This window comes from Castor canadensis, chromosome 4, assembly GCF_047511655.1.
Source record: "Castor canadensis chromosome 4, mCasCan1.hap1v2, whole genome shotgun sequence".
Lineage (NCBI taxonomy): Eukaryota > Metazoa > Chordata > Mammalia > Rodentia > Castoridae > Castor > Castor canadensis.
Window position 1 is genome coordinate 148142752 of NC_133389.1, and position 21371 is coordinate 148164122.

The window sequence follows — 21371 nt, forward strand, 5'->3', positions numbered from 1 at the left end:
GGAAGCCTCTCCCGGGCGTGGGTGAGGGTGTGGGTGGATCGGGGACTCTAGCAGGATGTACTGTGTCCGGAGGCTTCACAGGCTCGGCATTGTTTTCTCCCACCTTCTTCATTGCCAAACCTTCCTGCCGATTCCGGACGTTCCCAGACTCAGCTCTTGGCCTTTAGAAGCAGAAGTGACTCCCCCACTGCCCCCCACCGATCATCAGCGGAGGAAAAGTTCCGCTCTGCGTCTATGCGTTTTCACGGATGCTTTTCTCCTTTTCTCTGCAAGCTTCACTAAACCGTTGATGGAAGGAGGAGGGAGAACTCAGGGTAAATGCAGATCCACGGGATGGCTGTGCACTGCTGCCCAGCGAAGTGTTAGCTTTTCCTGGAGAGTAAAGGAAAAGCACAGCTTACTCTCAAGTGAAAAAAATCCCTTCCAGAAACAAATGGTCCGGAAACCCCAGACGCAGGAACTTTCCGTGTAGGCAGGCAGTTATCAGCGGATCCTACAGCACTGTAAAGAACGATGAAAGAGTTTTGGCTGTGCAGAAAATAGAACTGGAAGGTAATCAGTCCTTAAGCTTCGTCTATAGTCGGTGTGGTTACCACACCACATGCGGGGAAAACGCTTCCTATCCCTCCCTCCCAAACCTCCACAGCATTTCTCTTTATTCATTTGGTAAGGAATTTGTAAACCTTTTTTTTCTTTCCTACCTCTTTATTTTTCCCACTTGGGCCTTGTTTTCTCCGTTTGAGATTTCATCTTTTGGGGTCATGATAGGGCAAGGTTCATTGCGCTTAAGAGCCCTGGCAGAAGCTCTGGAAAAGGACTTCTCAGCATAAATGTATGTGAGTAGTCAGGTATATACATGCGAGATTAAAGTTGGGTTTGGTAGAGTAGTCAGTATGTTTGTATGCGGATATGCATACGTAGTACATCAAAGAAGACGGTCTGTGAAAGATGAACTTGGAGCTACCCACTTACTGGTGTGGTAATACATTCAGAACACTTGTTTAGGTGCAGCTGTGCAGACTCTGCACCATGCATGTCTCTTTCCCAGGCTTCCAGCCCCAGTGTTTGGGCCTGCAGTACATCCATCTAGCTCCAAGTGTGATCTAGGCTTTCTCCCAACATGGACACGTGGAAATTTAAACCTCCAGGGACATTTCTATATTAAAAGAAGAGTGGGTGGCAATTGCAAATAACTTGTAGCAGTTTCAGTTATTTTTGTGCCTTTTTGATTATAAGAAAAGGGTATGAATTGGGTAAAAGGAAAATGACCACTTTTTAAACTATGTGAGGAAGCATATTGTCTCAAAACTTAAGAAAACATTGCAATTTGGAAAGACCTACATTTTGCACTATAAGCTATGGATACTACATGTAGACCTGTGTGAGTGAAAGTAGGCAATGCAAAGTAGTTTAAAATATATGAAGATAAGCAGTGGAGCTCTGTAATGTTGTAAAAAATACAAGTAATGATGTATAAGGAATATATAATTTTTTGCAACTAAGTTTGCCACTTTTAAATTGTACCATGCCAGTATATATCCTCAGAAGGGTCATTGCTATGTAATGGTGCCTGTTTTCAGGTTTCTTACTGTGCTAAAAAAGGAGGGAAACAGCAAAGTATCAACTTTTTCCTATGTAATGGTAAATTAAATAAACATAATAAATGGTCTTTAAAATTAAAGACACTACAAAATTAAGTGAATTGCTTTAAATTAGATTTAATTAAAAAGTATATTCATATGATTTTTAGAAATCAATATTACAAAAACAAAGGAATGTGGAGGGAAGATTCTTAGCCACTCCACACTTCCACTTACACAGTCCACCCTCATGGCTGTTAATATTTATGTATCCTACTTAAATATTCCCCTCATATGTAAGCATATTTATTAGTTACTTTTGTCATTGTTATGACAAAGTACTTGAGAGAACAACTTATGGGAGGAGAGATTTATTTCGGCTTGCAGTTTCAAAGGTCAGCCCATTATGGCAGGGAGGGCATGGTGGACCAGAGCAGTTCACATTATGATGTCCAGGAAGCAGAGAAAAGAGGATTATAGAAAGGGGCTAGGGCTGGATATAACACTCAAGTACACGCCCTCAGTGACTTACTTCCTCCACCTAGGCCCCAGCTCCTATCTTTCACCACCTCCCAATAATAACATCATATTATGAATCCATCAAGGAATTCATCCATCCATTAGATCAGAGCTCTCATGATCTAATCACCTCTAGAAATGCCATTACAGACACACCCACAGGTGTGCCTTACTAAACTTTTAGGTCTTTCTTAATCCAATCAAGTTGACAATTAAGCTTAACCATCACATGTGTACCTATTCATATACATGATGGAATATTGAGGCTACTGATTTATATAATAAAATTTGGATAGAGCTTTATTTTACTCATAGCTTCAAGTTTGCTTTAAGCATTTTTGGTGCCTAGAGGTTTGTTTAAGGTTATTGTGATAAGCAAATTAGTCTTTAAGGATGACCTAGTGGGTCTCCGATAGGCAGCAGTTGTTGGAATCTGTTTTTAAGAGGCCTTCATTCCTTCTGAGGGGGGAAAGAGACAGGTGGGCTCAGTTCTACTCTCTAAGATGAAGAACTTTCTCTTGACATCTTGAACTTGCTGCCCCATGAGTTGTTCACTTAGCATAGTAAGATTAAGAATTTCTAAAAAAAAGGTATAAACAATATGTGTTGTCACCTTTCATTGCTGTGGCAAAATAACCTGAGACAATCAGCTTATAGGAGGAAAGTTTTATTTTGGCTTATGGTTTCAGAGGTTTTAGGCCATGGTCACCAGTGACTATGTTTCTTGGCCTGTGGTGAGGCAGTACATCATGGCTAAAGGGCATGGCAGAGGATAGCTGCTCATTTTGTGATGGGGGGGAATCAGAATGAGTGAGGGAGGGATCAGGGACAAGTTGTACTCTTCAAGGGCACACTCCCAGTGACCTACTTCCTCTAAGTAGGCTCCACCTTTTAATGTCCACCACTTCCCAGTAATGTCATCAAATTATTAATCCATTGACTAGGTCAGAGCCCTCATGATCTAATCACTTCTCAAAATCCTTACCTCTGAACACTGCCTTGGGGACCAAACCTTCAATACATGAGTTTGTGGGGGACGTTTCATATCTGAACCCTAATACCATATAAAAAATACATAGCACATATTCTGTATTGAAGAACAATGTATTCTTTATAGTTTTATCAAGGGTTTTTTTTTTATTTGGGATTGAAACATACACCCAAAAAAGAAAGACTTTAAGTGCATTTAAAAAATTTTTTTATTTTATTCATATGTGCATATGTTTGGGTCATTTTCCCCTCCCCCCGCCCCCTCCCCCCCAACCCCTCGCTACCAGGCAGAAACTATTTTGCCCTTGTCTCTAATTTTGTTGAAGAGAGAGTATAAGCAATAATAGGAAGGATCAAGGGTTTTTGCTAGTTGAGATAAGGATAGCTATACAGGGAGTTGACTTGCATTGATTTCCTGTGCATATGTGTTGCCTTCTAAGTTAATTCTTCTTGAACTAACCTTTTCTCTAGTTCCTAGTCCCCTTCTCCTATTGGTCTCAGTTACTTTAAAGTATCTGCTTTAGTTTCTCTGCGTTGAGGGCAACAAATGCTATCTAGTTTTTTAGGTGTCTTACCTATCCTCATACCTTTCTTGTGTGCTCTCGCTTTATCATGTGATCAAAGTCCAATCCTCTTGTTGTGTTTGCCCTTGATCTAATGTCTGCATATGAAGGAGAACATATGATTTTTGGTCTTTTGGGCCAGGCTAACCTCACTCACAAGGATGTTCTCCAATTCCATCCATTTACCTGTGAATGATAACATTTCATTCTTCTTCATGGCTGCATAAAATTCCATTGTGTATAAATACCACATTTTCTTAATCCATTCGTCAGTGGTGGGGCATCTTGGCTGTTTCCATAACTTGGCTATTGTGAATAATGCTGCAATAAACATGGGTGTGCAGGTGCCTCTGGAGTAACCTGTGTTACATTCTTTTGGGTATATCCGCAAGAGTGATATTGCTGGATCAAATGGTAGATCAATGTTTAACTTTTTAAGTAGCTTCCAAATTTTTTTCCAGAGTGGTTGTGCATTCCCACCAGCAGCGTAAGAGGGCTCCTTTTTCCCCTGCATCCTTGCCAACACCTGTTGTTAGTGGTATTGCTAATGATGACTATTCTCACAGGGGTGAGGTGGAATCTTAGTGTGGTTTTAATTTGCATTTCCTTTATTGCTAGAGATGGTGAACATTTTTTCATGTGTTTTTTGGCCATTTGAATTTCTTCTTTTGAGAAAGTTCTGTTTAGTTCACTTGCCCATTTCTTTATTGGTTCATTAATTTTGGGAGAATTTAGTTTTTTAAGTTCTCTATATATTCTGGTTATCAGTCCTTTGTCTGATGTGTAGCTGGCAAATATTTTCTCCCACTCTGTGTGTGGTCTCTTCAGTTTAGAGACCATTTCTTTTGTTGAACAGAAGTTTTTTAGTTTTATGAAGTCCCATTTATCTATGCTATCTCTTAGTTGCTGTGCTGCTGGGGTTCCATTGGGAAAGTTCTTTAAGTGCATTTTTTAATAAAAATGACTAAATACTGGTCCAAGTAGTCATTGTACAATAATAATTGATATTCATAATCACACCCTTGAATCCTAGAAAGGTTGTGAATCATCAAATATTAATTTTTCAGCTCATTTTATGGTATTGTTTCTATCTTAATTATTTCAATGCTAATTCTCTATTAACTTAAATATTAGATAAATCAGAATAATGCATTCCTCTATTCTGCCAGAAAACAGACTGTCTTATATTAATAAAAAGAATGTTTTCAGTAAATTTGCCCTTTTTAATTGGAAAACATGTGTGTAGTTGAGAAAACAATTTCCTTCTGAGCTGATGAAAATAGTGGCAACATTATCTGTGCACAGCTTCAAAAGACTTTCCACTGCCATTGTGCTTCTTCCCTGTACTCTCAGTCCTAGGTTTCAAAAACTTTCATGTATGAATTAAACTAGATTCTCTTCCACCTGCTTTTTTCCGTGTGATTTTTTAAGCAGCATTAACGTTGATAAATCTTGCATGTTCTTTTGGTAAGTATATTGTAATATATCATAATTCAATTAAGTCTGTTTTAATTTATTCTTGACATGTGGTTTTCAATGACAAATTAGGAAAATGCTAAAAGTTAGATAAAACAGTTATGTACTATTTTGTATCTGAATATATTTCTAATTAAGATATTAGGCCATTTATCTAGTACTTGATATCAATTTTATAACATTTAAATATTTAGCATTTTAAATTGTAGTTAAAATGTTATAGCTCTATAACTGCAATATTCTGAAAATAGGAAGCAGTGTAGCTTATTCCTTATACTAGATGGTAGGAACTGAGATACCTGTATGTTTTAAAAGTAGTTGATTTTTCTACTGTCTTCTGATTCTATGTAAGTGTCAATTCTCTAGGCAAGGAAGGGTAGAAATTGTCACGTGGCTCACGGGCATGAGTGTGTGGGGTGAAGATACAAGTTGGGAATGATGTGCTGAGATCTGCAACTAAGCATCTAAAGTAATGATTAACTTTTGTGGTATTCATGCCTCGTGAGAGTAGCATTATGGCCAGTGTCACTCTATCTGGGTTTGTAAGCTGAAGTCTCAGAGATGCACCATGGGTACGGGTTGACTCATAGTAAATTATGACTTTCTCTAGGGGCAAGGGAAATAGAATTTACATTAAGTGCTGCCTATGAGTCAGGTACTTAACAAGAGTTTTCATACTTAGTCCTCACAGCAAGCCTTCTAAAGTAGAGGAGAGGCAGAAAGCTCCTGATGTCCCATGTAGAATCAGGAGTCAAAGCCTGTCTGTCTAACTCCAGAGCTTGTGCTTTTAGGTTGTTTTTCAGAGGCAGAAAGTTCATAATCCAACACTTTCTAGGTTAGAAACAGCCTGAACGCAGAAGAAGTATCCAAGGAATCCTAAGGCCTGGGGGGTAAATTATCCTTTCTTTACCTCCTCTCCCCAATTCAGAACATCCGGAGGTCACTGACTCAGGAAAGGGATCGCAACCTTTCCTGTCTTTGGCCATTTTGTTAGGCCTGTGCTATATTTGAAAAGGCAGAACAATTTGGCAGATGTCAATATATGGAACTCACATCTCTTCTTGGTGTTAATATTGGAGCTCACACCTGTGGTTTTTTATATCAGGCCCTGTAAACAGTGGGCCCTATATACCAGGCCTCTGCAGACAATGGGGTGCATTTTCTTTTCAATTGATACACAGAGGGAACAAATACCTGGGACACAGGAGGATGTATTATTCAAGGAAGGAGAACAATAGTGAAACTTCATTGGAGTGCTGAACATATTTTTATGGAGACAGTTATGAAGGGAAGTAGAAGGTGACTGAAAAACTACTTAAAATTTTAGGTATACTATTATAGATTGAACTGGGAATTAATTGGTATCAATAGACTTTCCCCTTACACCAGTATGTGTTAAAAACTCCAAATAACGAACTTACAGATGAGTTTCAAAGCAGTGGCCCGATTATTCAGTGGAGGCGGCCAGCTTTTACTATAAGGGGAAATAAGAGTTGGTGTTTAGTTGGTGTTCTCCTGAAGTATGATTCAGCTATATAAATGACATTGAATCTCTTAGGTGGCTGTGGTTTATTATTCCAGCAATTTCAGTCAGTCAGAATGTTTACTTTCTCTGAAACCGCCACAGAAATATGGTCACATTTTACCTTACAAGTGGTTAGTTCTTATTACCACTTTCTTATTTGACTTCTTATGACATTTCTTGAGAGGATTAAAAATAAACTTCAGATAAAGAGCCTTGTTATACTTTGGTGAAAGATTCTAGAAGTGCCTGCGAATCAATGTTTGTTCCTACTATCAAAATTTACATTATTTGTTTTCCTTTTTGGAGAATTATATTAAGGTTTAAAAAAGTATAAGCTAATTGCATAGCCATTTAGGGCTTAAAAATAATTGCTGTCCCAGACTTTCCCTTTTTACAATGGAGAAAATGGGCAATTAAATTCGTACAGTAAAATGTCAATTCAACATTTATTGCCAAATAGCACCTCAGGCACAGCAGGGCATTATGAAAACACTTCAGGAGACAGTTGGCTTTACGTTGGTGCTACTGAACAAACAATCTATCAATTGCTTTTGGGTAAGGCAGAGCAACTGATCAGACAGTGGCCCAGGTAGCACAATGACTATCTTTCTTGGTCCTCCAGTTGCTTCTGTTCAGCCTTAGTAATTGTGAATGTTAAAAATAATTCCATGTTCAGGACTAATGTCCAAACTGAGATATATTTAAAAAGTGACACAACTTCAAATGACTAGAAGAGGCAGAGCAAAATGATTTTTTTGAGTTTTCCTATGATAGCTCATCACCAGTAAATTAACCACCAATTATAAGATGGGAAGAGAGAATTAATTTGTTGAATTTTCAATCTAAATGTGAAGTAATAAGTCAATAAATCTTATTATAATGTAATCTGTCAGATATGCAAAATTTCATATTTTGACAAGTGTTTTAATAATGTAAAAAAGTTTATAGTTTTGTTGAATCTTGTTCATCTCTGGATTTTGCTTTATTGCCATATCCTAGTTTTCATAAGGTACAATTGAATTTATTATAATTAATGACTGTACTAAACTATTGACAATTAGGCCAATGGCCAGTTTCTATAACAGCAACATTATGTCTTGTTTTAAGACTGGCCAGTGTATTGTATTTCAGCTAACATGGATGGTATCAAAGTCATTGTATGATAAAGTACTGGAATAGTCTCTTGGATTTAAAATTAGGTTTGATTTGTAGTTTTATTTGTAACGTCTTATGTGGGTGTGTTTAAGAGAGATATTATCTAGTTTATTTTGCACAATACCATTTAACTCATCTCATTTATCATCAGTCTATCATTACTTTGAGAAAAGGAGGATTGCCAAGTAGAAAAAGCCATTATTTATATCATCATTATCACTCTGGGAAGAACAATATTGAAAACAATACAATTCACTCCAAACAAAAAACCCACAAAAACTAAACTATTTCAGTAAGTATGTTTAGTTTCCCAGTATTTCTGAGTTTGTGTTTATAAATTTAGGTAAGTGTAGATAGAGCTGTTATAGTCAAGGATATTGTGTTTGTCCTTAACCATACAACTTTGTATTCAAAAGTTCAAAATACCTTTGAAAGATAACATCTGCTTTGTTCATTCTTTCATGCTGACCTTTTTCAAGAGCCTTTTAAAATATGCTAATTTTGGATGAAGCACAGACTAAGCTCAGGCAGTATATACAAATCAGCAAATTTTTATTATTTGCATGGCACCATATCCTGATTAGAAGTGGTGAGATTGTGATGATACTGAGAGTTTGGGGAATTACAAGTAGTCAAACTCAGAATACTTTCTTTATGAGATATTGCAGAAGATAAATGCACAAAGAAGGTAAAAAGAGACAAAGGACACTTTATGATTATCTGGGACAAACATTGCAATGTAGAACTCTGGAAAGATTGACACGACCATGTTGTAGGCACTTTCCCTAAGGCCTTAGTGACTTCAAACCAAAGCAGGGCGAATAGCCTGTGTGCTGAAAGTCCACATCCTCTCTCCCATGTTTGACAGCTGGTGATGAGGGTGTGCTGCTCAGGTATACACTGTTAGGGCCAGAGAATAGGTGTCAGAGATGTGGAGAGCAGGAGGCCTCCCTTGACTCAGGCTGTGTCAGGGTCAGGTTAGGACAAGAGCACCTCCTTCAGAAGAGTGACCTATCTTGCTCTCCTTCAGGTCCACCTTGACTGCTGGGTTCAGGAGGAGAAAGAAGAGACCATGTGATGTGCATCTGATGTCTCTCTCCTTGGAAAGCTTCCCCCATAAAATGTAGTTCTGTTAACATTCTTGAACTTGCAGTTTCTTAATAATCATTGACCATGACTAAATTTTGCAAGAAGGGGTGGAGGTAAGGGTGTCAGGGAATGAAGCCTTGTACTCCCCCTGGAGGCTGGCATAGAAGATGCAAAGTCCTGTTCAGTATTTGGTGAAGTCCAGTTTGAATTATCTTGGAATTATTGATTCTATAAAATAATTAAATACTATATATTTAGAAATGCTATTAATAATTACATAGTTTTATTTTTATGTTAATATAATACATAAAACACACAGTAATGTCTTGAGGTTTTTCTACTGACAATTGTTTTTATAATAATGGCAAATGCTTTTATAATTTATACTCCGAATCTGGCATTGTTCTGAGGACTTAATGTGTATTAAATCACTTACTCATTAAAATAACCATATGACATGAGTATTATTACTGTTGTCTCAGTTTTTACACATGGGAAGATGTTAAGTGACTTGCCCAAGATCACAAAACCTAGTTAATGCAGGGCTGGGAAAATAGGCCCCAAACTGTAGATGTGGATGTTACTTTAAATCTTTATTCTGTATTGACTTAAACCTTATGCATGAAATTGCAGATTTTTTGTTATCTGACACACTAAGTTCAGCTGATATATCAAAAAGAAATGTTTCTGAAAACTGTTTAGAGAAATTTTCTCAAGGATTATTTGAATACATTTTTTCTAGTTTCATAGCCTTTATACAAAATATCAATGATTTTGCATTAAAATTGTATTCTATTTTCTGTTGAGAAGATTGGGACTCTTGTTATGTTTTTACTCCTTGATCAAAGTTAGCATGAAGCAAGAGCTTATTATTCAATTTTGCTATAAATTATACAGGTTAAATTTGAACTATTAATCATTGCAAACTAATATGATTCGTAGCTTGATAGTTTTGTCTTTCAGTATCAGTAAATCAGCAGGGAATGTTTGAGTTTCTAATCCACAGAAATCATAAGTTTCTTGTTAAGTGGCTGTGGATATGATGCTGTATGATTGAGATTTCCTCCCACTTAGCTTTGAAGTAGGTATAGTGCCTTACCCACAGGAGGAATTCTGTAAATAGTTGTCACATTCCATCAAACTGATAGTGTCTGACTTTTTAATTTTTTTAAAATAAATTCCAAGGTTATTGTGTAGGAAAGTCATGTATATTATTCTGTTATGAAATTACTGTCTTTGTGGTTGCTTTATTCTGTTAAATGTAATCAGCCCATTCTGCTGTGCAGTGATAAAATGCTATGGCCAAATGGTACCCAGAAGTTTGTACCCACTTTTTGAGACACTTGTATGGCAGCTTTAATTATCCATTAATTAAATGTAATGTAGTTACATTAAATTATTGAAAAGATCAATTTCTCTTCCTCTTTTCCTCCTCCTCTTTTCTTTGTCTTCTTCTCCTCCTTTCTCTTCTGTTGCAACATTTGTACAATAAAGTACTTGGTTACATTATCTTAAAGTGGGTATTTTTTTGATAAAAAGTCTTCTCAAACATCTCAAACTTACAGAATGTTTTTGTTTTAATGTTTTCTCATGTGTAGGTAATATGTCATCAAACTCATTTTGTGATAAAAGCAATGGTGTTGGCTAGACACATTGAAAGTCAGCAATAGGTAATCTTAATCTTTTGATCCCTATCTTTTTGTCCTACATCTGGAATGATGATATTTATCCAAAGATGTTTATCAGAAAAATAACTGCATGCATTGTGAGAAGTTACACTCAGAATATTAGCAGTTAAGCTTGATCAGAAGTTAAGATTTCTGGGAGGAGGAAGAGTGAACAGGTGTGGTAGAGGTGAATGGGGTCAAATGGGACCATATTTATAAATGGAGTAAATCTATACATTTTATAAATGTTGACCATATTTATAAATGTTGAGTAAATGACTCAACAAATGTCTCTGTACCTAATTCATTGTGCCAGAAGTTGGACATTTTGGAATTAGTTTGTTTTGGAGTTTGATGATTTTTGGTTCTTCTGGAGATCTTTTTAACTAACGGACACCTCACGTCTTAACATACTAGACACAAAGTAATTGCTAGACGATTGGTCTGGGTTGTTTTTGGGGATGCTTGGCATTAATGATAAATGTTGTCTCTTTTGCTATTTTTCTAGCCTTAGTGCTAGGAAAGTCCAACGGAATTCTCTGTGGGTACAACCTTACCGTAACAGGTTCATCAGTTCAGAGAAATGGTTTCTGACAATCAAGCCATTATAGAAGTTGGTATAATAGGATGGAAGTAGTTGTGACTGTTGGAATTACCACCAATGTTCAAAACAAAAGGCTCCAAGTATCCACATTTTCAGGAGACCATGACCTGTTGTGTTCAGCCCTCTCACCTTCTGCCGTATTACTCACTATTGCTTTTGGTCGCACCCTTTCCCATAGGCTAAATAAAAGGATATCTGGGCGGGAAAAGTAGTCTTAGAGGGGAATTGTGGTTCCTGACAAGAGCCTGTTTCTTCCACTTACCTCCTTTTGGAGTGAAAGGATCATCATTCTTTCTGTGTTTAGGAGAGAAAAGACTTAAGAGATGATTTTTTTTTTTTTGAGACAGGTCTTGCTGTGCAAGGCAGGCTGGTCTTAAATCCTTGAACCTCCTGCCTCAGCCTCTAAGGCACCTTAAATGCTGGGATTTCAGCTGTGTACCACCATGCCTGGCCAAGAAATGATGCTTGAGTGAATGATGAATCAGGTAATGGTGGTGGACATCCACCAAGCCTCCTTGTAAGTTGGGACTGACGCTCATCTTTTTGGAAGACACGGAGTTACTGGTCTGTCAGAGTCCTAGATGCTGTTCTTGATATGGATAAAGGGGACACTGTAGAAGGTGGATAGGTCTCTTGTTGACCATGCAAAGAGGCTACTTGGGTGAAGGAGCTCTCATAGAAAAAGGTTCAGGTACTAGTGATGGGTGGTGGTCAGTGTCCATAGTAGATCTCTTAACACCAGAATGATTAATGTGCAGGAAGGAAGGGTGCTGTGGAGAACAATGAACCAGCCAGAGAGTCAACATTTGGCTACCTAAAGAAAGCCAATGGTCAGTTTGGGTTAAACTGAGAAACAGAAAAAGTTAACCCATTGGGGCCTACAGCATCCTATGGGGCTCATCATGGGAGACCTTTGCCTCCTATCTTTCATCCAGCTCAACCCCAGAAGGGAAGTGCTGGGGGGAAGAGAAAGGGAGAAGTGGGTAGAGTAGTCCAGCCCCCGCCTCAGCCACTGCTCCCACCATCCTTACTTGCTTTGGAGTCTGTGAGATATAAAAGAGGACTTTAAACCAAGTCTGAGGTTGTAGTTCTAAAATGAACAGGACTGAGTTTTTAAGGATTTGAAATAACCCTTTTAATGACTGACATAAACTGAACCATTATGGAACCTAATGAGTGATTGATAATAACTGTAGCACACAGGGAAAAAGGATACTGGAATGGGCAGTTAGGAAAAAAAAATAGCAGTTCCATGTGTATACTCCAACTTGAGACTGCTTAATTTCCAGTTACATTATTATAGAATTGGAGATCTGGATAGAAACTTAGAGATCACTCTGTAAATTGTACCAGTTTATTTTGCTAAGCATGGGTGTATACCATCTCTCTCTCATTCTTCCAAGCAACCATTAAATTAGATTATTAGTAATAATTAAACAATTGAATTAGAATTGTATATAATACCATGGATAGGTAGTAGGGTTTTCTTTTTCGAGCATTCTATGATAGAGAATAATCAAGAGCACTAACATTGTCAAAACCTCACATCCTCTTCAATTCTCATAACAGTCTGGTAAGACAAAGCTGTCATTTCCACCTCACAGATGAGGAAGTCAAAGTTTTGAGAGGTAAGGAAACTTGTTCTAGGTCTTATAGCTATTAAGTGTGTGTATAGGTTTTATCCTGCAAAACCTTCAACTCTGATACCCCAGATTTCTAAAAACCAAAATATGATTTTACAATATATTGAGCTGGCTGAAATGGAGCTGGGAGGAAAACAAAGTTAGGATGGTTTTTGTTGTATTGCTCTGCAATGAAAGCAGCCATTGTTGAGCTGGATACTTACATATTATTCAAGCTAGAGTCACAGAGATCTAGGGGACAATAATGGATCTTAGGAGCTTGTTTTGGCACAACTCCTAGGTTGAAAATCTACATATTAGAAGACCTAAGTATTGGTTTCCTATTACTGCTGTAACAAATTACTACAAATTTAGTAACCTAAAACAATGTGCATTTCTAGAGTCATTATTGTGTTCCTGTATGCATTGTTAATATAATGGGATTTCCAGCCTGTAGGGGAATAAAACAAAAGAAAGATAATGAAACAAGAATAAAAATCCACAGTTTCCTTAGTGCTGCCTTATATCAAAGTGTAATTTCCATCTAAGCTCATATCATAGACAATAAATTGACATTTGGTTTCATGGGTAATAAGATCAGCTTATAGAAAGTTTTCCATTGTATCAAGCCTATTAAAATCCAAAAGAGAAAAACAGTACTTTCCACTGACATTGGAGAATGTCAACTGAGAGTGTAGTAATCACTTAACAGCATTAAGTAAGATAAAAAGTTGGAATCATAATTTAAAAATCTCTGTTTGTAGATCTGTATTTATATGAAATGAAAACTCTGCACAGGATACTTTTTCTGTTCTGAATTTCTTCATGAAAAATCTGTAGAGAGACAAATGGTGACTTAAATTTTTACCTTGCCTAATAAAAGTATTGCTCTGAGGTCTCTTATAGACATAAAAGCTTAACCGTGTTTTTCTGATTACATATCTTAAATCTATCTGTACCTTACTAATAGTTTAAATTTTGATATTTTTACAGTTGAAAATGGCTTACACATTTTACAGATGAAGTAGATGATTCAGGTAGATTAATTGTCTTGTTCCTCTAAGGACCTTGGTGTTATGACCTGTGAGGGACTGTCTGTGTAGTTTTCTTCAGGCACGTTTTTCTTCTGTCATTTGAGTCTTTTCTTTTATAAATTTTTCCATTTTCAGCATTCAGGAAGTATACCATTGCTGTTGGTAAGTAAGTGTACTATTGGTGGTGCTTAGTTTTCATGTTTGCTTTAGATGACTGACTTGATCTACAACTGAACTTAAAAATCTCACCATCTCTGGCCATAAAGGAAATGCAAATCAAAACCACACTAAGATTCCACCTCACCCCTGTTAGAATAGCCATCATCCAAAACACCACCAACAACAAGTGCTGGCGAGGATATGGGAAAAAAGGAACCCCAATCCACTGCTGGTGGGAATGCAAGCTGGTGCAACCACTCTGGAAAAAAATTTGGAGACTTCTTAAAAATCTAAACATAGACCTACCATATGATCCAGCAATCCCACTCCTGGGGATATACCCAAAGGAATGCAACACAGGTTACTGCAGGGGCACGCTGCACACCCAGCGTTATTCACAATAGCAAAGTTATGGAAACAACCAAGATGTCCACTACTGATGAATGGATCAAGAAAATGTGGTACTTGTACACAATGGAATTTTACTCAGCCATGAAGAAGAATGAAATCTTATCATTGGCAGGTAAATGGATGGAACTGGAGAACATCATTCTGAGCAAGGTCAGCCAGGCTCAGAAGACCAAAAACCATTTGTTCTCCCTCGTATGCGGACTTTAGATCTAGGTCAAATGCAGCAATGTGGTTGGACTTGGATCACATGACAAGGGGAGAGCACATATGGGAGATATAAGAATAGGTAGAAAACCCCAAACATGAAAGCCTTTGATGTCCCCACTCAGAGGAACTAATACAGAAACCTTAAAAGGACAGGTTATCATGAGCAGGGAATCAGGAACCAATGTAAAGATCAGTTAGAGTTGAATCAACATAGGTCGTAACACATGGGTACATGAAAGCAATAGTAGGAATCTTTCTGTATAGCTATCCTTAACTAGTAAAAATGCTTTGTCTTTCTTATTATGCTTATGTCATTTCTTCAACAAAATTAGTGATAAGGGCAGAATGGGACCTGCCTGAAACTTGAGGGTGGGAGGGGGAAAAGGTGGGGAAGGGGGGGCAGGGTGGAGAAATGACCCAAACAATGTATGCAGATGTGAATAAACGAACCAAAAAAAATCTCACTATAAAAATCTTTATTAAAGGTATAATTCAACTTAGAATATTTATACATGAGTGTCTGAACTTTTGAAATGAAGGGGTTCACTTTCCATATTTATAAATACTTGCATTTTTATGAGGTTACATTGCTCTAACAAAGAAATGCCAACATATAGTAGTTCATACAAGGTGAATATGTATTTCTTTAACAAGTAACAATAGGCAGTTTATTCCAAATCATATAGGTGCCTCTGTTCCACAAAGTAATTTAGGTATGCAGTTTCCTTTTGGCTTCTTTTTGAGTTATTTCTTAGGGTATTCACTTGTCCCTTTGAAGAAACTGTCCCTCCACTGCCATATCTCCACTCTACCTCATAAAAGGAAAAAGAAAGTGGGTGGCAAATAGCTTCCTTTTAAGGAAATGACCTATAAGTTACACATACACTTGTGCTAATACCCATTGGTCCATTAGTCTTACGGTCATGCCAAGATGCAATGTGTTCTATCTACCTGGGTGGCCATGTGCTCAGCTAAACATTTTTCTTAGTAAAATGAAGAAGAGGAAATGGTAAGTTTCTGTTAAGATTGAAAGAATTAGTCATGGGATATGTTCTTAACTTAATTATGAGTCAAAGTGTTTTGTGATATGATGGAGTCAAAGAATACTCTGTTCTGAGGTTCACTTTGTTTGATCTTGTTAGGAAAATTGACTGCAACATGGCTAATGTGCTAGGTCCTGTTTCAAAATTATGTGACACAGGCATGAACTGCACTTTTTATCCTGACTTGCAAATGTATACACTTGGTAAATTGTAGAGAACCCCCAAACAAGTGTGATTGGGACTTCTTTGAATCCCTACCAAGTGACATACACTGTGTAAAAGAGTCTATGGTGAACTCTCTTAGGAGAGCGTTTGGAAGTTGTTTTGCAGTTAACCACACTAGGGCAGGAACCCCTTCTAGATGTAGCAGGAACCCTTCTAAATGTGTGGAATTGGCTTCCAGTCAGCAAGGAGCTCCATATCTCACAAGAGAGCCAATTCTGTTTTTAGGATGCTTTTGTTGTCTGGAAAAACTCATATGGTGAGCCCAAGTCAAGTTGTTCTCTGACACATTTCCTAGGCAGTCCTATTTCTCCCTTCAGGAGCCATATAGAGTAAGTTTAAGTTTTCACATGACAGCGCTTGACATATTTGAAGGGAGTTATGTGGGTGTCTCCTCCTACACTCCTACTACAGTAATAACCCCTGACATTTATCGAATACTTATTGTATTCCAGACACTGTTCTAAGTACTGTACATGTATTAACTCATGTATTTCCCACTATACCTATGAAGTAGGGATTCTGTACCCCATTTCATAGATGAGGAAATTGAGCCACAGGCTAAATAACTTTCCAACATTGACATAGTAAGTTAATGGCATATTCTGATTTGTCAGTGTTTCATTTTAAATATTCTTAGGTCACAACATTGGTTGCTATGCTAGAAGTACTATAGTCCACTGTAGTGTATTGTCTTATGTCCCTATTTCTTCCTCTCCCCTCCTTTCCCCTCCTCTCCTCTCCTTTCCTCTGCCCCACTCCCCTTTACCCTCCACTCCCTACTTGCTAGATAGTTGGCATATGATAGCTAGCCAATAAATGATAATCATTATCATTTCAAAATAGAAGAGATAAAATCAGGACTTTTCATAGGTTCTTACCTCTGCAATTCCTTCTTAGGAACCAAGAAGTAAAAGTAATTCTTAAGATTTTGATCATGGAGGGCTTTGACTAGAGACATGGAGAAAAATATGTCTTTTGGCTGTTAGATATAACCTGACTAGATTGTGGTGACCCATTCCTGATGTGATAGGGGAACTTCATTATGGCACATGGTCTTTGGAGTTGTAAGGATTGATCATCAATATTTTTTCTCTGATTTATTAGAGCATTGCAAAGAAAAATACCCAGAGATTTATATGTGGATTGAAATAATCAGTAGTTATTAAAAAAGAAAACTTTTCATTCTTTACAAAAAAGTTCTGCAAAACAGCTAGCAGTGTTTGTAACTGTTACCCTGTCTGCTAAGCAGAACCAATTTCAGCTTAGAATTCAATTGCATCTTTGAAATTCACTTTTTACTGAGTAAAAGGCCTTTTCTAGCTAATGGCTTTAGACTTTTTTTTCTTCCTGTATTTTGATTATGTTATTAAAGTTTGTGGGTGCATACAAAATTAGAATGAAAACTTAAATATTTAAAAATTATGTCTTGACTCAGACTCAGGTTTTCAGATTTTTTTTTTTTTTCCAGTACTAGGGATTGAACCCAGGGTCCTGCGCATGCTAGGCAAGAGCTCTTCCACTGAACTTTATCTCCTCAGCTTGCGTACTTAACATATTCTGTTTTCGTTATTAGATTGTAAAGTCCAGCAAAGCCAGAACTCTTTCACACTGGTTTGGTGGTCTTCCCAAGGACAGAGTACAATGCTCTGTAAAGACAGGGGGACTTAAATAAATAATGACCAACCTTAAAATAAATTCTTAAAATTAAGTCATGGGCCATAAAAATTGACAGCTATTACTCACTCTATTGTGAGTAATAATTAGGTCAATGCTTTTTCTGTAGACTTTTCAACCAAGGCTGCTGAGAATCTGAAGTGCCTTGTGGTTTATTGTTTTAGGTGTTTGTTATCCACCAGGTTCTTATGGAATGAGAAGCAAGTCAGTGGGTGGAAGAGAATCTGCCTTTTTCTTTATACCCATTAGGTTTAAACATAGCTTTCTTTATGAAAGCATCCTGAAAGAATTGGAATTTTGTCTGAAGTCTTTGTAAACCGATCATGGATTCTATCTGAAAGGTTGTAATAATAGGTAGAGACAGTGTGGTGTGGCTGAATGACACTGGGCCCAGTTCTAGCACCACACAGTAAACTTAGTCCAGGGATCACTATTTCTGGAAGCTTTAAGAGTAATAAGCCCTTTTGTAGAACATATAGGCAGTATTCTCTTTAGCTTATCATTTATACCTTGACTTTGACAAGAATAAACTAAATTAGAAACCATCCTGTAAACACTGGGGAATTATTGTATCCTTTGTTTTTTCTTTGTTAGTTTCATCTCACCAACTCTCACATTTGAAGTCTTTTCATTCATCTTCTCTAGTTCCTACTGTTAGATATTTACTTTTACCCCCACCTCCTCCTCCTGGAAAGAAACAGTTGAACTAAGAAGAACGGAACCATTTCTTCCACCTTCCTGAAGGGATCCATGTCCTGAGTTAATGCAATCTAGTGCTCTAGGTTCACATTACTTAGGAACTTAAATCTTTGGCAATATCTTGGGTAGGTAAAAGGACACAGATTTGAAATTTCAATCTAGGATTCTGAAATCTCATCTTTGCTACTTACTGTCTATGCTTTAAATTTTTTTTTCTTGAGCTTCAATTTCCTCATTGGTAAAATGGGAATTTTTATTTATTTTTTTTTTGTGATACAGGGTCTTGTCTAGCTCAGGCTGGTCTCCTATTGTGATCCTTCTGCCTCAGCCTCATGAATGCTGGAATTACAGGTGTTAAACACCATTCTGGGCTCTCAAATGGGAATTTAATGCTATCCTGCAATTTTACTATAAAAATTTGGAGGTAAAAATGAAGTATATTTGTGGAACAATATTTTAGATATATTTTAGGCTGTACCTAAACAAGAGAAAACTTGACAATCCATTTACCTAGTATTTCCTCTAGTAAAAATATTGCCTTTTGGCTAGTAATGGAAAGTCTCCAGTTCTATAAAAAATTTTGCAACAGGGTTTATATACTTTTCTGGGAACTGTGGCCAGCTTTTCTTCCTGAGTATCTTTTCATTCAGCTTTTCAACAGTGTAGTAGTGTTAATGAGAAGCAGTTTTATTGGCTCTTTTTCTTTCTCTTTCTCCTCCCCTTCCTTTCTCCCTCTGTTCCTCCCATTCTCCCTGTCTCCCTCCCCTACCCCTTTCTTCTCTCTCTCTTTCTGTATCCCAGGCTGTCCTGGTGCTCACAATCGTCCTGTCTCAGCATAAGCCACCACAGCTGGCAACTACTGTCTCTTAACATATAACATATATTTAGTCAAATTACACTATTGTTCTCTTATGGTATCCAGTCCATAATAGTTAAGGTTATGTGTGAATATGGGGCACATCTGGGATCCATGCCCTGCCATCTATTTGCTCTTCATACTGTGAGATCCAACTAAAATGAAAATAATATTAAATCTTTAGGTAACTATATAAAAAGGAATTTCTTAGTTATGATAGACTTTGAGTCATTTCAAATATTGATAATTGAGTTGATATATAATATATATGTCAGGCTGATGAAGATTGTGAGCTTTGTTTCTCATTGTTCATTGTTTTATATTAGATCTTTAAATATGTGCTTAATGACTCCATTGTGGAACCAAGGCCATTGAAATTTGTCTCTACTAACAGCCTTCTTTGGCAACACTAATCATTTTTTTCACACTGTAATGTATTTGGCAAAGTTACTTTTCGTGACTGATTCACTCATTTATCTGTTCATTGGTGCTTATTTGTGACAAGACTGTTTTGCAATATAGAGATTCAAAGGTGAAACAGATATATTTCATACCCAATGCATTAAAACTGTAATTCCAGATAGAAAATAGGTACTATAACAGAAGTACAGATCTGAGCTCCAAGGTAGGGGCTTAAAATGTTTATTGAATGAATGAATGTATTTAGATCTGTATACCTGTTGGCTGGGTATTTCCCAGTCCCTATATTTTCCTTTTTTCTGTGTTCTTCACCTCAAAAACAGCACCAACATCCCCCTAGTAACCATTGTTAGCAATCTGGATGTCCTCATTTGCTGTTCCTTCTCTCTCCTTTCACATCCAGTCTACTACTGGGTTCTTTTGATTGACAATTTTCATTGCTACTCTGGTTCAGGTACTTCCATGCTTGGCTTCTGTCACCACAGCATCTTCCTAACTGGTTGTTCTGCTTCCACCTTACTTCTTTTCTTAGTCCATTCTGCAGAATAGAAACTAGAGTATGGATTATAAATGGCAAATCTAATTGTATCAGTTTCCTGCTTAAAACTTACTGGTGACTTTTCATTGCCCTAGGAGTGATGCACAAATTCCTTTACATCGTTTAGGAGTCCCAGTGCAACATGGACCCTGCTTATCTTTCTAGCTCCAACTCCTACCACCTGCCACCTGTCACATTCCTTTCTATGTAGTGACACTGTGTGAAAGGCACAGTGCCCTGTTTATAGCTATTCAACATGTGTTAGTGATTCTTACTTTTATACCCCATGTCTTCTTAGAAAGTGCACAGTTGAAAAAATGTTTTCAGGAGCATTAAATATGAGAGATAGAAAGGAAAGCTCAGAGGTGATATACTATCATCTAGGTTCTGACAACTGACTGGATACTACAATTTTTTGGGTTGTTTTTGAAGAATAATTTGTGTTGCATGTAAAAAAGGACTCTTGAATCTTAGGATGTTTTGTTTCCTGAGATTATGATCTGGTTTAGAAAAGTCACCAGACATTCACTCTTCAAGATTTACATTGTTATCCAAATTTCCCCCAGTGGTCATGGCACTGTTGTTAGGTATTTAGGTGGCTAGAGAATTTCCTTAAATTGTGACTTTTAGTCAATGGAATATGATGACTCATAGGTAATGTAACTGTTTTAGCTTTCTGATCTTTATCTTTTCATGGGCAAAATCTATGTTTTTTACTCTTACAGATTAGCAAACATACTTTTCAATAAAGGAGGAAATAAAATTTAAATTTTCTAATTTTTTATGTCTAGCATGACAAATATTAATAACCTGAAGTTGAATCATTTAGGTCATGCTTTAGCGATGAATAGAGGAAAGTTTGTTACTACTATTTTTTTCAGTTGTATTGTTATTTGGGTTGGAAGATCCATTTTAATTTGTTTGAGGTAAATAGATCATTTGAAAATAATTAGTACTTCACTGGTATTCATATTAATAGTACTTTATTTGCAAGAGACTGGTTGGTTCATTTGATAACTTTCAAATTGCTTTGGGACAGAATAATTGTTACAAAGGACTTTCTTATATTCTTGAAATGTTTTGATGATCAAAATTACCTTTGAATTCAAAACTTAAGTTTTACTGACAGTAACAAAGGAGCACAAAACATATTGTTTAATTAATGCCTTTGTGCTTTTAAATTAGACTTTAAGTTTTATAGTTTTAATTTTTTGCTCTTTCAATGTATATGCTTAAGTAGAATTGCTACCTAACATAGGATTTAAAAATTCTTAGTGCTTAGATGATTGCAGTGGATTTTGAAAAAATGTTCAAA

General features: G+C 36.9%; 1 protein-coding gene and 1 long non-coding RNA gene across 2 annotated transcripts in view; both read left to right on the forward strand.

Moving 5' to 3' along the window:
• Nucleotides 1-21371, forward strand: part of Plcl1 (phospholipase C like 1 (inactive)) — a 330442-nt gene that overhangs the window by 729 nt on the left and 308342 nt on the right. The gene's annotated exons all lie outside the window — the stretch shown is intronic.
• On the forward strand, nt 4-10413 carry LOC141422613 (uncharacterized). The gene is made up of 2 exons (XR_012447322.1): nt 4-552; nt 8839-10413. It is a non-coding gene; the product is annotated as an uncharacterized lncRNA (long non-coding RNA).